The 8,299-nt window shown below is 34.5% G+C and overlaps 1 pseudogene; it reads left to right on the top strand.

Moving 5' to 3' along the window:
- The first annotated feature begins 7,587 nt into the window (after positions 1 to 7,587).
- Positions 7,588 to 7,971, top strand: LOC102751074 (nuclear transport factor 2 pseudogene; annotated as a pseudogene).
- Positions 7,972 to 8,299: the final 328 nt, after the last annotated feature.

The raw sequence follows: 8,299 nt of genomic DNA, 5'->3' as shown, positions 1-8,299 counted from the left end.
ATCAATTTTAAGTGTGCAAGGTGATGAAATTTGACAAACCAGCAATAGAAAGGAATTTCCTCATCTTAAGTGAATCAATAAAAAATCTACAGTTGGCCTAATATTTTGAAGAAAAAGACTGAATGACTTCCCACGGGTTTGGGAACAAGGCAAGGGTACTGATTCTTATCATTTCTAGTCAAAATTGAAATGATGGTGCTAGTGAGTTTATAAGGCAAGAAAAGAAAATATATAGATTGGAAAAGATGACTTATAATTGTCTCTTTTTTCAGAGACAGCATTATCATATATATACAAAATCTGAACGAATACACAAAAAAGCAGACAGAATAAGTGAATTTATCAAGTTTGCAGGATATAAGATCAATGCACAAAAAATCAACTGCACATCTATATGCCAGCAAATAATCATTAAAAATGAAACTGAAACTTTATCATGTACAATAGTACCCAGAAACATAATATTCCCAAGGAAACATTAGCAAACATATGCAAAACTTCCAAATGAAAACTACAAATATTGCTGGGGGAAAAAAGAAGAAATTTAAAGAAATGTTGTGATACACAATTTTCTTGGATTAGAAAACTCTATAGTGTTAAGACAGCAGTCCTTTCCAAATTTATCCACAGACTCACCCTCAATAAAAATGTCAGCAAGCTTTTTGTGCAAAAATTTACAAAACTATTCTAAGATTAATATGTAAGTGTAAGATCTTTAATAGCCCAAAATTTTAAAACAAGTTGAAGGATCTTTACTACCTGATTTCAGAACTTATAAAGCTCCAATATTCAAGAGGGTATAGTATTGGCATAAGGAGACAATGGAACAGAACAGAAAGTCTAGAAATTTGGCCAATTAATTTTCGACAAGGGTGCCAAACTAATCTAATGAAAGGAAGAAGTGTTATTTCAATAAGTATTGTAACAACTGAATAACCATACGGAAAAATGCATTTGGACATGAATTTCACACCACACAAATGAACTTGAAATAGATCTTAGACTTCAATATAAAAGTACAAACTATGAAGCATATAGGAAAAAATCTTTCAATTCTTGCTATAGAAAAAGATCTGTTAAGACAAGATTAAAAAAAAGATAAAATGTGGGGTACCTAGATGGCCCAGTTGGTTAAGCATCTGACTCTTGGTTTTGGCTCAGGTCATGATCTCTTGGGTCATGAGATAGAGCCCCACATCAGGCTCCATACTCAGCTGTGAGTCTGCTTGAGATTCTTTCCCTCTGCCCCTCCCCCCACTCACGTGCTCTCTTTCTCTCTCTCAAATAAATAAATCTTTTTTAAAAAAGATAAAATGTATTTCATCAAATATATAAACTTCTTGTTCTAAAAGTTAAAAAAGGAAAACAAGGCACAGATCTGGAGAAAACATTACAATAGATATATCTAAAAAAGGAACTTATATCCAGAATACATAAAGAATTATCCCAATCAATAATGAGAAAACAAGTTTTAAATATACATACAATTTATCTTTGGTAAATACTTCACTAGAGACTATTCAATAAGCACATGAACAAATTCCCAACACCTTTAGTCTCCCAGGGAAACAATAATAAAATCCATAATTGGATACCAATTCCCACCCTCTCTAAGGGGTAAATTTTATTTTATTATTTTAGTTTATTTTTTAAAGATTTTATTTATTTGACAGAGAGACACAGCGAGAGAGGAAACACAAGCAGGTGGCGTGGGAGAGGGAGAAGCAGGCTTCCTGCTGAGCAGGGAGCCCGATGCGGGGCTCCATCCCAGGACCCTGCGATCATGACCTGAGCCGAAGGCAGACGCTTAACGACTGAGCCACCCAGGCGCCCTTCTAAGGGGTAAATTTTAAAAGTGTCACAAAACCAAAAGCTGGTGTGGATGTGGAATAACTGGAACTTCATAAAATGATGTTGGGATTGCAAAATGGTACAATAACATGGAAAACATTTAGGCAATTTCTTAAAAAATTCAACATACTCCACCATATGATCCAACCCCTCTACTTCTAGGTATTTACCCAAGAGAAATGAAAGCTTAAGAGAAATGAAAGCTTACGTCTATACAAACACTTCTACAAAAATGCTCATAGCCACCTTATTTATAATAACCAAAATCTGGGAGGAACTGTAATCTCTATCAACTCATAAGCAATAAGTGGTTATTAACCACACAATGGAATTCTAAGTCAGCAATGAGAAGGAACTGATTTCTGATACATGCTAGAACATGGATGAACCTCTAAACCCTATGCCAAATGAAGGAAGCAAGACAAATTACACCACATATTGTATGAATCTATTAACATAAAATTACCCAAAAAGGCAATTCTATAGAGACAAAAAGCAGGATTGTAGATATTTCAAAATAACCTTTAATATTATGCCTTCATGTGACTATTTCTTTGACTTTTACATTAGTTACAAATACCACATGTACTTATCCTAAAATTTGCAAAGAAATGCAAATGTATTTCCCTTTGTGGAAAGAAACCATGATTAGTAATCAAAAATGTGTATTAGCAAATGCAAGCACACATAGTTCCATAAATAATGTATTTATACATCTGTACGCTTATTTGAAAGTCTTCAATTTATCTTTTTTATTGACATTGTGTCTTGAAGATATTTTCTGTGAGTACATATAGATTTAACAGAGTGATTGTAAAAGTGGTATAATATTCACCATATGGACACACTTTATTTCACAACTGGTTTGCTTTTCATGTACTTAAAAAAAACAAAAGTGGTTCCAGGTTTAATGGAAGAAGGGGAGAGTGCTGCACTGCTGCTAAGAGCCTGGGCCCTACACGGAGCATTTTCTTTTTGTAATTGAGTAGAGGAACACAGTATAATCAGAAATAACTTAAAGCCCTCCTGGTCCAATGTGGACCTGAGCGGGAACTCAGTTGGTGGCTCAGCTGACTAGGACTTCTCTTTGGGACAGATTACCCCCACCCCCTGGGTCTGGGAGCCTCCCCACTCCTACTGCCTTTCTGAAGTTAATTCTTAAAGAGGGAGGGGCGCCGGGAAGGGTGAGCCACAGCTGGGGCAAACAGGCAGCTGGGACACCAGAGTTCCTATCTTAAAGAGCCCCCCTCCCAGTACATGTTTAAGCAGCTGTGTCAGATACAGTTCTAGAAGCAGAATTACTATGAAAAGGGCAGGCAAATATAAAATTTGTGCAACAGTGTCAAATTTCTTTCCAAAACACAATGACATTTTAAATTCCTTCATAATCTGATACTAGGGTAAAAATTTAAAAATTATCTTATTATTTAATTTACATTAAATATTAAGCATATTTAATATACTCATTGGTATTTTATGCTTTTTTGTATTTATCCTTTGATGTTTTCTACAAATACTATTTTTTAAATAGGCAATCATTTAATTATTATTTGAAATACCAAAATTATTACATATTAAGCACATGTATATATGAATATTTTCATTTATGTTTTATAAATTGTGTTAGTGCATTGATTCTTATTTGAATTATTTTATATAAATTATGAATATAAAATGTTTTGTGCAAGCTGAATGTTATATAATTATTGTAAGTATAAGAATTTTTGCTATAGCTAACACAAGTGTGACTTCATTTTCTTTAGTAAAAATATGCCTATTCATAAAATTTCTCATCCAGGTCAACATTAGAAGCAGATCAACAATTATAAGGAAAAAAGTTTTAATATTTTGAGATTCTGCTCAGAAATATGTTTAAACTATTTTCATTAGCATACAATTTATTCGAACATATTTTAATCAGAAATAAAGAAAATTTCGGTTTTTTGTTTTTGTTACTTTTATGCTAGCTTCCCCCCTTTTGCTTTATGTGTTGTTACTGTCAGACAACTGCATTTATATAAATTAATCACTTTATATAAATTAAATACTTTTGATTGAAAAACAGCTATAAATTTTTGAAAAGTTTTAGCATATAATATATTCGACATATACATGAAATATAAATAATATTGATGAAATTAACCAATGCATTTCCACCAACATTGCCAGAGAAATAAGGACATATTACCAACATGTAAACAATGATTTAGAAGGCAACTAACCTCTTGTTAGAAGCGGAGCTGCTTTTGTGAGGCGATGTCATTGCGAGCTTTGAGAGGATGGCTGCCTTCTCAAAAGCAACAACGGAGAACTACAACCAGAGTGAAAGAAAAATAAAACCATCATCATTGAATTCTATATTCAGCAAGATTATCCTTCCAAACTGAGAATGAAATAAGACACATTCACATAAACAAACCTGAGACAATTTGTCTCTTGACAATCTAATTCACCTTGCTACCAGAAGTTTTTCTGGCTGAAGGGAGGTAACATGTGATAGAAACTGGGAACCAATGAAATACGTGGAAAGAACACTGAGAGGCGGGCCAAGATGGCACCCTCCATTTGATGGCAGTTGATTGGAAGTTCAGCTTAGAAATTTATATAGCCTCAAAACCACTGCATTCTGTTGATTAAAGAGTCATGAATTTGACCCAGAATCCTGGGAAGAGCCATAAATTGTATTTATTGAAAGAAAAAAATGTCAAAGAATATGTGGACATGTTTTAACCTGCCTCAAATAAAAATCCAATAGAAGAACTTAATATGAATAATAAAAAATGTTCAATAAACACAGAAGTATGCACAAAAGTAAGAACAGAGAAACAAAAAGAGATGGGAAATAGAAAATTAAGGGCACTTAAAGTTGACATTTTAAAGCAAACTATATTAATAATAACTATGTAAAAAGACCTAAACATTCCAATTAAAAGCAGAGACTGTCAGATTAGATAAGAAAAACAACAATAAAAACTAAGTCCCAATTATATGCTATTTACGTGAAACACAACTAATATTTAAAGATACGGTTAGGTATAAAATAATAGTATGAAAAAATATATAACAAACAAAAGTAAGCATAAGAAAGCTGGAATAGGTACACTGATGCTAGACAAAATAAACTTTAAGAAAAGAAGTATAACTAGAAATAGGAAGGAATGTTTTATTTTGATTAAAAGATCCATTTAACAGGCATACTACAAACCTAAATATTTGGGTGCCTTATAAAAGAAGTTCAAATACATAAAACAAAACCTGTTATTTTCATTTCCAGTTCTCTACTAAATTCTTAATTGTTTTTTTTAATATATATATGTGACATTTTAAATTGCATATCTGGTAACTCTATTATATAGTTATCTGGTGTATCTATTTTTATCTGTTGTACCAGTTGGGGTTTGTTTGTTTTTTTTAATTTTCTTTATTTTTTTAAAATATTTTATTTTTAAGTAATCTTTACACCCAATGTGGCGCTCAAACTCACAACTCTGAGATCAAGAGTAGCACACTCCACCAACTGAGCCAGCCAAGCACCCTTCAGTTGGGTTTTAGTCACATTTTTTTCTCATACTTTTCCTAGTCATTTTTACTTGTGTGTCAGAAATAATATATGAAAATTACAGAGATAATTCAAAATTAATTGTACTCTGGTTGAGCAACTAACAGCACAGCACTATCATTTCCAGACATCTTTAATCAGAGACTCCAATAACTCAAAGTCAGGCTTTAGGACCTGGTTAGAATTGGTTGATTTCAGGTTCACTATAGCTTCCAAACCATAACCTTCAGTGTCCCACCCAAATCCTACAGAATTTACATCCATTCCATCTCCCACCACACAAAGACAATGATTAGTGACTCCTGAACTTTGTTCTCCCTGTATTCTGGTGAACTTAATGGAAGTTAGTTTTGTTTAATGTCCAGTCTCTAAGTAACTTCCCGGAACCTGCAGACTTCTCAAAATGAAAGACACTTAAAATACTGAGTTCACTTCTGTGGATTTTTACTCTGTAATATTTATTTGCCTTGCTAGTTTTCTAATCTCTCTCTCTCTCTTTCTCTCATTGTTCTAGTTTCTCAGGTTGTAGTCAGGGGAAAGATGGTCTGATTTACCCAGTCTACCTCGATCAGAAGAGCTCCATAATACAAATGAGCACGATACTCAAACTACAGATCTTCATATGCTGCTGACAGCTTGATCAGAGATTGTGATTTCTTTCATAGTTTCCTTGAATTCCTTCAGATTTTTGTTAAGTCCTAACATTATGATTTTGTTTCATTAATATGTGCTAATACAGGAACCTATGCATACATGAATCTGCAAACAGACCTTATTTACTTGATGTTTTTACTAGGTAGTAGATCTGTAACAGTAGATCCATTGCTATATAGTAGTAGATCCATTGCTAATGAAGATCATGTACTCTACAATAAATGGTTTATTTTCTTAATTTTACATTAATTGGCTTTATGGGTGAGAAGCTACAAACTATAGCATACCATAAAAAAATATACTGTGTTTATGGAGATGTGTGCTACCAGCAATTGCAGAATAGCCTTTTTCAGCACAACCATCCTGCTGAGGAAATCTAGAAAAACTGGAAAAATTATCAAAGACATTTGTTTGAAGGCAGAATCCAAAGGGACAAGATCTGAAGAAGAATTGTTCAGGTGGTAAGAACTGCTGTTTTTGTATTTTCCCCTTGTTTTTCTATTAGTTTCAGAGATAAGCGAGTTAAATTCTCACACTGTGATTATTTGTCTACATCTCCTTCTAGTTCTGTCACTTCCTGCATTGTCAAATGAGGCTATATTATTATCTAAATATAAGGTTAGGATGTTTACATCTTTCTCTTGGATTTAGCCTCTTAAATCTACCTTGTCCAATATGAGAATAAAAAACCAACTTTTCTCTGCTTAACTGTCACATTGTACATTTTTTCCAATTCTCTTCCATAGGCCAATGCAGTTCACTTTTTTTTTTTTTAAAGATTTTATTTATTTGACAGAGAGAGACACAGCAAGAGAGGGAACACAAGCAGGGGGAGTGGGAGAGGGAGAAGCAGGCCTCCCGCCGAGCAGGGAGCCCGATGTGGGGCTCGATCCCAGGACCCTGGGATCAAGACCTGAGCTGAAGGCAGACGCTTAACTACTGAGCCACCGGGTGCCCCTCACTTTTAAGATTATATGTACTTTTTTTCTGACGACCTTTAACTTTTAAAATGGAGTATTTAGTCTGTTTATATTTAATTTAATACCTAGTATATGTGGATTTGAATCTTCCATATTATCCTTTCCTCTGTTTGTTCTTTAGGATATGCTGAATAGAAAACAACCAAAAGAAAAACCGAAACAAGAACAAGAACAAAAAACCCATACGCTATAAAATCTTACAGGGAAAAAAATTTACAGAACTACAACATTAAACTTGAAAACTTTGGTATACCATCATAAAAAGCCAGAAAAGACCCTGAATATGGGAAATCATTTGAAAGACCATTAAACACATGTCTTAGTCAAAAAATTGTATCACGTTTTAATAGCAACTGGGATTTATATACATCCCTCTAATTATTTACAAGCTTTCTTGATTTAAATAGATGTCTTTTCAATTTTATATCAGAAGGTATTTTAATTACAGTGAAATCAATATTTAAGATTCTCAGGGCAGCAGATCAGTGCTGCTGCCGACATGCAGGCTCCCCAGGTCTCAGTGAGATCGGGTGATGCTCTAGAATGGGAAATAAGCCAATCTGGGAGCAGAATGGATCCAGCTTAATTCAACATTACTACCAGTTATTTAATAATGACAGAATGCATTTAGATGCCAGTTATATTGACGCACCATGCCTCAGGTGGGAAGGACAGCAATTCCAGCAGAAAGCTACAATGGTGGAGAGATTGTCCAGTCTTCTGCTTCAGAAAATCTGGCACAGCATCATGGCACAGGATCATTAGCCTGTGCTAGATAGCTGCATCATCACCAGGGTCATGGGCCAGCTCAAGGCTGATGAAGACCCCATGATGGGATTCCAACAGATATTCCTATTAAAGAACATCAAAGATGCTTGAGTTTGCACCAATGACATGTTCAGGCTCGCCCTGCACAACTTCAGCTGACCTCCTCTCCTCCCATCCAGGTACTCACACTGTTTCCCCCTCCATTCTCTTTCCTATACCATTCATACTCCTCCAGATGCTCCAAATATCATACACAAATGAGCAGCACTGTGCTGGGAGCAGGTGCAGTGTGTTGCTATTACTGAGGTACTGTGCATGATGTCTGGATGCTAGGCTAGTTGTACCTGGACAGGAGAAGTTTGTGTTGTACCAGTGCCTTGGAAACACTTAAATGACACAAAAGGTTGTCTTTTTTTTTTTTTTTTTAATATACTGACAAGTTGCTCTAGTAACCCGAAGAAGTGAAGGAGAAAGCAGCTGACTCACC

This window comes from Leptonychotes weddellii, chromosome X (assembly GCF_054177405.1).
Source record: "Leptonychotes weddellii isolate Sample4059 chromosome X, ASM5417740v2, whole genome shotgun sequence".
Classification (NCBI taxonomy): Eukaryota; Metazoa; Chordata; class Mammalia; order Carnivora; family Phocidae; genus Leptonychotes; species Leptonychotes weddellii.
Note: the sequence above shows the minus strand (reverse complement) of the source record. Positions and strands in the feature narration are given on the sequence as shown.